Source organism: Harpegnathos saltator, unplaced genomic scaffold (assembly GCF_003227715.2).
Source record: "Harpegnathos saltator strain DR-91 unplaced genomic scaffold, Hsal_v8.6 scaffold273, whole genome shotgun sequence".
Lineage (NCBI taxonomy): Eukaryota > Metazoa > Arthropoda > Insecta > Hymenoptera > Formicidae > Harpegnathos > Harpegnathos saltator.
The window spans coordinates 55,118-63,676 of record NW_020230065.1 but is presented as its reverse complement, the minus strand read 5'-3'; the positions used below and the strand labels follow the sequence as shown (position 1 = coordinate 63,676).

At 36.5% G+C, this 8,559-nt stretch overlaps 1 pseudogene; it reads left to right on the top strand.

Moving 5' to 3' along the window:
* The first annotated feature begins 3,010 nt into the window (after nt 1-3,010).
* Nucleotides 3,011-7,860, top strand: LOC109504159 (uncharacterized; annotated as a pseudogene).
* The last annotated feature ends 699 nt before the right edge of the window (nt 7,861-8,559 follow it).

Sequence of the window (8,559 nt, the reverse complement as noted above, 5' to 3'; positions counted from 1 at the left end):
ACAGGGACGCACTGCAAGATCTGCACTGATGCGGGCTGACCGACCAATCATAAGGTTGGAGGGCCGGCATGCAGGCAGAACTGCCAGATTCGCTGCACTGCCCTCAAGCCTGCGCATATAGAGGGGGAACGTATGCACGTGTTGAGCCGTGTCCGTGTGCGCTCGGCGTTCGGCAAGCTTCGAGTAGTAGAGAAGGAAAGCGCAATCTGCGCGATCTCTTTCTTTCCTATAGTATAGCTATAGCTATAACACATAGCTAGCTTCAAGATACGCGTTGACTCACCGACGATATTTTCGAGCGGGAGCGAAAAAGAGTGAGAGAGCAATAATTTGAACAATCCACTCTTGGCCAACATGTACGTCTTTTTCACAAAAGAATAATGTTATGTTATGGAAAAATAACTTATGTTAATTTCAGAGATAATTTATTATTAGCACACAAGAAATATAAAAATAAATTATATAATTTAATTTTTAAATTATTCTAACACTGCAATCTGTAGTGTACTAAACAAATAAATATAATGAAGTAGACCAAAATAATATTGCACTTATATGCATTAACCTATTGCACATTTATTTTGTAAATAATAACGTACATATTGTTCCTCAACAGAAACCCCGAGAAGGTGGTGGTCTCTTCTGTCAACAAGAAAATGTAAATGTATGTTCCATCGATGTAAATGAAAAAAATGTTTTCTCTATTATAACTATTTTATATATAGAATAATTTTGATATATACAGGGTGTTATAAAAGTCCCGGAAGAGCAGAATAATTCGAAAAATGAGTCCTAGAAAAAATGCGAATTACTGGGTTTTCATGATTGTTTCCTGGCTATCTGACGGTGACCTTGGATTTGACCTTGACAATGACCTTGAAAGTAATTTCAAGGTCAGGTCAATTTTTTTTAAATGGAACCCCATACCTTTGACCACAGAAATGAAAAGAGCGGAAAATTCTACGTTCGAATATGACCTTGAACACTGCCAAATTTGACCTCTGAAGGCCACATAAAAGTCTAAGCTTGTTTTAGGCTGAAAAATCGAAAATGCACCTGCTAGGAAGCAATGTTACGCATAAAAATAAGAATATAGAGTTCAACGAGGGACATTCAGCCCTGACCTTGCCCTTATTCTCAAGGTCATGAGTTAAGATTATTATTAAGGTCAAACCGGACTTTTTAGGATAGGAAAATCCATACTTTTGACCTAAAAGTGTCAAGATTGAAAAATTTTACGTTCAGATATGACGTTTTCAACCTTGACTTTGTTCTCAAAATTATGCGTTTTACGTTACTTCACTGATCGTGAAGTCTACTGAAAGTAAAGCGTCTCGGAACCCGACCACTGAAGGCAAGGTGTTTCAAACCCGACCACTGAAGGCAAGGTGTCTCAAACCCGGCCACTTAAGGCAAGGTGTCTCAAACCCGACCACTGAAGGCAAGGTTCAGTTAGTCCCGGCCACCGAAGGCAAAGCATCTTGTAACTCGGCTTGAGATTACAAGAGATGTTCAAAATGTTTCCCATTGAGCGTTTAACAGTGTGCTAAGCGGACGTACAAATTGTCAGTCGCACTCCTTATCATTTCTGGAGGTATTGCAGCATATTCGTCTATGATCTGTTGTTGAAGCTCATCCAGATTACGAGGTTTAGTGAAATAAACTTTATTTTTTATGTAGCCCCAAAGAAAGAAATCAAGTGGTGCAATGTCGGGCGATCTCGGTGGCCATTCGATTGTTCCTCTTCTACCTATCCATCGATTAGGGAAAGAATCGTTTAAATAGTTCCGAACAATGCGTCCATAATGTGGTGGTGCCCCATCTTGCTGGAACCAAACATCATCAAAATTATCACCAACAATTTCCTGTACTGATGGAACAATTTGGTCTGTTAGAAGCTGCAGGTAGGTTTCTGAGTTCAAATTCCCATTTATAAAAAAGGCCAAACCACTTGATTATCATAAAGACCTGCCCAAACATTCAATTTTTGAGGTCGCTGCGTATGTGCTTCAAACATCCAATGAGGATTTTCGTTGTCCCAATATTTAAAATTATGACGGTTTACCTTACCAGTAACTTCAAAAGACGCTTCGTCTGAAAAGACGATATTATGCAAAAAGTTCTATTGCTGATCAATTTTTTGCATCATAGCTTCTGAAAATTGTACCCTGCGGTCAAAATCATTCTCATTCAACTCATGGTGAAGATGAATTTTGTAAGGGTGGAACTTAATGGTCTTTAGATTTTTGGAAATTGACAATACACTCATTTGAAGCTGTTGAGATGCTTTTCTAATTGACAATCTGGGATTTTCAACAAACGATTGGGCTACTTCAAATTGTCGCTCTTCTGTCGTTTGGGACCTTGGCCTTTCAGATTTTTGGCGGTTTTTATTACTCCCAGTTTCTACAAATCGTCTGATGGTGCGAGATACAGTCGATTGAAATGCCTTCGCCTTCATTACGAAAGTTTTCATTGAACAGCAATCTCACTTCACTGTATAACCTTTGTCTATCCCCCATCCTCTCATCATCAATAGCAAAACTCTCTCATGCTCTGTAAGAGAAGCCATTTGGAGTTGAAAATAAAAATTTGCAAAAATTTGGCATAAAAATTCGGTTTCTTTACCTTTAAATAAAAATAATAAGTAATGTACCATTGATCGTTAATGATAATATGATAATAATTCAAAACGGATTAGAATGACATCAAAACTTGTTAAATCGATGAAAGCTCAAAAACAATCTATTATCTGTTTAACACTGATAGAATCGAGACAAATAAAAACCTTGAAGCATACACTTTATCGATGGCGAATAAATTTTTCGGATACCGATCCTGGGATTTTTGAGCTCGCTAAAACCGAATCCGACGTCGGATTTTGCAAATTCAAGATGATCGATTCAAGATAACGGCCGATATTTAAGAATAACAAAAATTGGATCTCGTTTAAGGAGTTTTTGAAGTCGTTTCTGAAATCGAATCCGATGTTGGATTTTACAAATTCAAGATGACCGATCCAAAATGGCGCCCGGTATTGAAGAATTACCAACAATCGGAGTGTGACCCAGTACGTAACATAAAATCTCACTCTTCACATTATGGGGGGGTAAAAGTATGTGTTTCCAGCCTAAAAAAATTAATTGACCTTGATATGACTGACACATAACCTTAAGAACAAGGTCAAGGTTGAAAACGTCATATCTGAACGTAAAATTTTTCAATCTTGACACTTTTAGGTCAAAAGTATGGATTCTCCTATCCTAAAAAGTCCTAAAAAGTCCGGTTTGACCTTAATAATAATCTTAACTCATGACCTTGAGAATAAGGGCAAGGTCAGGGCTGAATGTCCCTCGTTGACCTCTATATTCTTATTCTTATGCTTCCTAGCAGGTCCATTTTCGCGTTTTCAGCCTAAAACAAGCTTAGACCTTTATGTGACCTTCAGAGGTCAAATTTGGCAGTGTTCAAGGTCATATCCGAACGTAGAATTTTCCGCTCTTTTCATTTCTGGGGTCAAAGGTATGGGGTCCCATTTAAAAAAATTGACCTGACCTTGAAATTACATTCAAGGTCATTGTCAAGGTCAAATCCATGGTCACTGTCAGATAACCAGGAAAAAATCATAAAAACCCAGTAATTCGCATTTTTTCTAGGACTCATATGTTTCGAATTATTCTGCTCTTCCGGGACTTTTATAACACCCTGTATATACATATTAAAAAAGAACATACTTTTTTACATATTCTAAGAATATACGAGATACGTAGATAGACAAGAGAATAGATAGAAAGGATAGACAAAATAAATACAAAAGGATAGACGTCAAATATAGAAAACTAAAGAGAACAAAAGGCAGAGGACAGAATAAAAGATAGAGAAAAGAACATAGAAAAAGAAAAAGACACTAGAAATATCAAATAATTTTTTACCGTTTCGATTTCTTAATTAATATTCTCCTTAATAGTAGGTTCTGTTAAAGGTAGAACAAACAGAATAAATTTCTTGTATCACAATAAGGAAACAGCACACACAAGTCGTGCGTTAATAACTCAAGAAATGTCAAAGTCATACTTCTATCACATAAAAATAATATATTACATTAAAACATCGAAACGGTCAAATATAACTCGGTATTTTTACTGATTAATCGAAAAAAAGTGTACACATGCTTTACGTAATACAATATTAAAAGTAGTACATATATTTATGATAAAATCCTTTTTGCAATATACTGAATAGAAATGAATTATTTTTAACAGCAATTACAGCTAATTTCTAAAATTAGCTGAACTAGTATAAATATTAATAATGTATAATTAATTTTCAACAGAAATAAAACTTAATTTATATCACATTATATATCACATATGATTACACGTGTGATTAAAAGAATGTATATGGGGCATCCTTTGCGAAACCGACCACCCTTTCTCGCCAAATTTGGTTTCAACCAAAAAATTTTTTCCGGGGCTGAAAATTTTCTTTATGATGTTTACTTTCATTAGCCGTGTGGCCTTTTCGGAAATTCTCAATGGCGGATTCAGAATGGCGCCAGCAAATGCGGAAGAAGGGGAAAAATTAGAATTATTCCTTCTCTCCACGATTGGTTTTAACAAAAAAAATGTTTCCGGGATTCTAAATACTCTTTGTGATATAGACATTCACTAGCCGTGTGGCCTTTTTGAGAATTCAACATAGCGGATCCAATACGGTGGATGAAACATCAAAACTGAAAATTTTACAGTTGCAAAAATATGATCATATTCTATGTCAAATTTTGAATACAAATGCTCTCTTGCGATTTTTCGATTAAACGCATCGTTGTCGAAAGAAAAATTTATGAACATTGAAATGTTAGTTAAACCTAGAAAAGCTGAATTTCAAATGTCGTATCGAAGAGTATAGAACCCATCAGATAAAAATTGCGGTCGTTATGAGAATATTTTGGAGTGGCTAAATACAAATCCGGAATGAAAGTTGCTAAATTCAAAATGTCGGATCCAATATGGCGGATGAATATCGCTTGAAAACATTTGAGCATCAGCTAACCAATCCTATGGGAACGCAGTGATCAAAGTAATGAAAATTAAACCGTTTATTCGTGCTGTTTGGCCTTTTTCTAAAATCAAACCTGTCAATTTGAAATTACGGTAGCTTACGAAAATGGAGAAATGCGAGTCTTCTTAGTATAAATGTATATTACATTTACAAATAATTTTTTTTTATTTTTTTCATCTAGTAGTGTTTCAAAATATAAAATTATATGTAAATCAAATTCGGTAAATATTAGGAGCGCAAAAAAGTTCTGAGCCCTAGATTTCATACTACTGAAACCACAATTTAAATTGCATTAATTTTCCCGCCCTCTTGCGGTTTTAAAGCAGTGACATTTGGTCTTTCGAAACATAGTGCGATTTGGCGTTTGATGCACATAACCTTAAAATCAGCAGTATTCACGATGGCAATAACAAAAGAGCATATTCGATTTTCCACCCACTTCGCGTTTCATCTGAAGAAAAATGCTGCTGAAGCCACTGAAATTATCTGTGTTGCATATGGAGAGAACGCTGTAAGTTATGCTACGTGAAAAGGTGGTATCAAAAATTTCGCCAAGGAGATTTCAGTCTTGAAGATGAACCGCGTGCTGGACGCCCTCAAAAGATTGAAACGGACGAACTGCAAGCATTGTTGGATATAAACTCTGCACAAACTAAAAAGGAGCTTGCAGAGCAACTTGGCGTTACGCGACAAGCCATTTCCACACGTTTACATGCAATGGGAAAAGTTCAAAAGGAAGGCAGATGGGTTCCGCATGCACTGTCCGAAGACAACAAAAATCGACGGCGTGACACGGCACTCACTTTGCTTTCAAGGTTCCGGAAAAAGGATTTTCTGCACCAAATCATTACAGGTGATGAAAAGTGGATACTTTATGATAATCCGAAGCGTAAAAAATCATGGGTTGACCCTGGTCAACCTTCGACATCGACGCCAAAGACCAATATCCACGCCAAGAAGGTTTTGCTTTGCATATGGTGGGATTGGAAAGGTGTATTGTATTACGAGTTGTTACAGCCGGGTGAAACAGTAACGGCAGATCGCTATCAGCAACAATTGAGCAATTTGAGCGATGCGTTTGAAGAAAAGAGGCCATTTACTGACAAAGGACGTCGTAAAGTGATACTGCTTCATGACAATGCCCGACCACATGTTGCGAAAGTGACTCAGGACCATATCTTTGCGTTAGGCTGGGAACTTCTCCCGCACGCGGCGTATAGCCCAGACATGGCGCCTTCCGATCACTACCTATTCCGGTCTCTGCAGCATTTCTTGGCTGATACACATTTTGTGACACTTGAAGAGATACGAAAATGCATTGATGACTTTATCGCCTCGAAGTCGGTGAGCTTCTACCATCAGGGAATTCGCAAGCTGCCCGAAAGATGGCAAAAGGTCATCGATGCAAACAGGGAATATTTTGTTGATTAATATAGTTTTGTTTGTTTTTAAATAAATTTTGAATTTTGCAAAAAAAGCTCAGAACTTTTTTGCGCTCCTAATATTATGCATTTTTTGTGTTATATACATCATAATATTTATTCACATTTTTTTATAGGACAAAGATAATTTTATGCTATTTCTGGTTCATGTGCAAATATTTGGATTATATGCCATTTGGAAAAGAAGAAAACGTAAGCGTTGGATCAATAGGAGATGGTGGGTGCGACCCATAAACACAAGACAAGAAGAATATGGTGATTTTACCCTATTTGCGGAATTGAAGGAAGATTGTGATTTTTCTTTCGATATATACGAATGGATGTCGACACATTTTATAAATTACTGGAAATGGAGCGACCTTATCTACAGAAAAACAGTTTACGGGAACCAATTTGTCCGGAACAACATTTGTGATTACACTTAGGTAAGATAGATGTGTTATTCTAATAATACATTATAATAATAACAAAGTACAATATTCATTATTATTTAAACAATTTTATCATAGATATCTGGCTAGTGGCGACCAAATATTGTCATTAGCTCTCGCTTATAGAGTAGGAGTGTCTACTGCTCATAAAATAATAAAAGAAACCTGTGAAGTTGTTGCCAATGTTTTAATGGGAGTATATATGAAAACTCCTTCAGAAGATGAATGGAAAGATATTAGCAGAGATTTTTTAACTAACTGCGACGAACTTGATTGTTGTAATGGAGAAAGGTTTATTCTTGGCATCGGCGAGGTTGATTGTTGTAATGAAGAAGAAGTTGTTCTTGACATCGGCGAGGTTGGTCGTTGCAACGGAGAAGGAGTTGTTCTTGGCATCGGCAAGGTTGGTCGTTGCAACGGAGAAGGGGTTGCTCTTAACATCGATGAAGTTGATTGCTGTGACGGCGAAAATACTGGTATATGCAATTCTACAGGTGCTGTTGGCTACAAACAATTTAATAAGTAAGAATAATAATATGAATAATAAAATAGTAATTCAATGGTAACAAATATATAGTTAAGAAAATTATACAAATGTTTTATCAGAAATAGAGATAATAAAAATAAATACCAAAGACTTTTATATAAAATAGGACTATTATATTGTTAAAATATACTTTGGCAGTATGTATTTTAGCAGTATGTATGTTTTGAATCTAAAATAATCACCAACGTATTTTCAGATAGATTGTTATTGCATAAGGTAACTGGAGTCCAATCAGATGACAATTCTTTACAACAACCCATGAACTAGAAATCAATAAATGTAAATGAGGTTAATATATCTTTCACGTAAAATTGCATATAAGATTGTTATCTACAACACACATAACTGGTTTTGAAATTATTAATTTACTACAGTTACACACTATAATATTCTGCTGAATACATTTGAATTTGAATTTGCAATAATTACATTATACATATATGAAATAATTACACTGTAAATTATGAAATAGGCAACGTGCAAATCCTGTTATGAACATCTTGTACTAATATTGTTATTACAAGACAAATGGTTAAATATATTATAACAGTATACGTTATTTATTTAAAAATAATAATCTTTCGTACCTTAACGTTGTTGTCATTTTGGTAATTATAGTATTGCACATTTCGAGGCTGATTTGCTAAGATATTAGATGTTGAACCGACATTACTCACACTTCTCAAATCATGATAATTACAGTATAGATATATTGAAATATAGATAAAATGAAATATTGAAAAATGTGATGAAATTATTTTACCAAATGGTCATTTTGTCAAATAGTCAAAGTGTCTATTCCATACGGCACGGACTGCCGTGCGGAAATTCGGTTCGCGGATCAACGCAACAGGGCAGGCGGCCTAGCTCCCGGGGTATTCTCGCAAGCGGCGAGGAACGCCGGTCTCCCGCAGCCGAGCGCGCGGGACTGCCGTCGGCGCTCCGCGCTTGACTTGTAGCTCCGACCGTGGCCGCTAGGCGGCGCGGCCCGCGATTCCACTGCCCGCAGGCAATATTCAGCCGCTCAGCTATATAACCGGGCGCGCCGTGCCTTGCTTCGCCCATGGTATAAGAATAT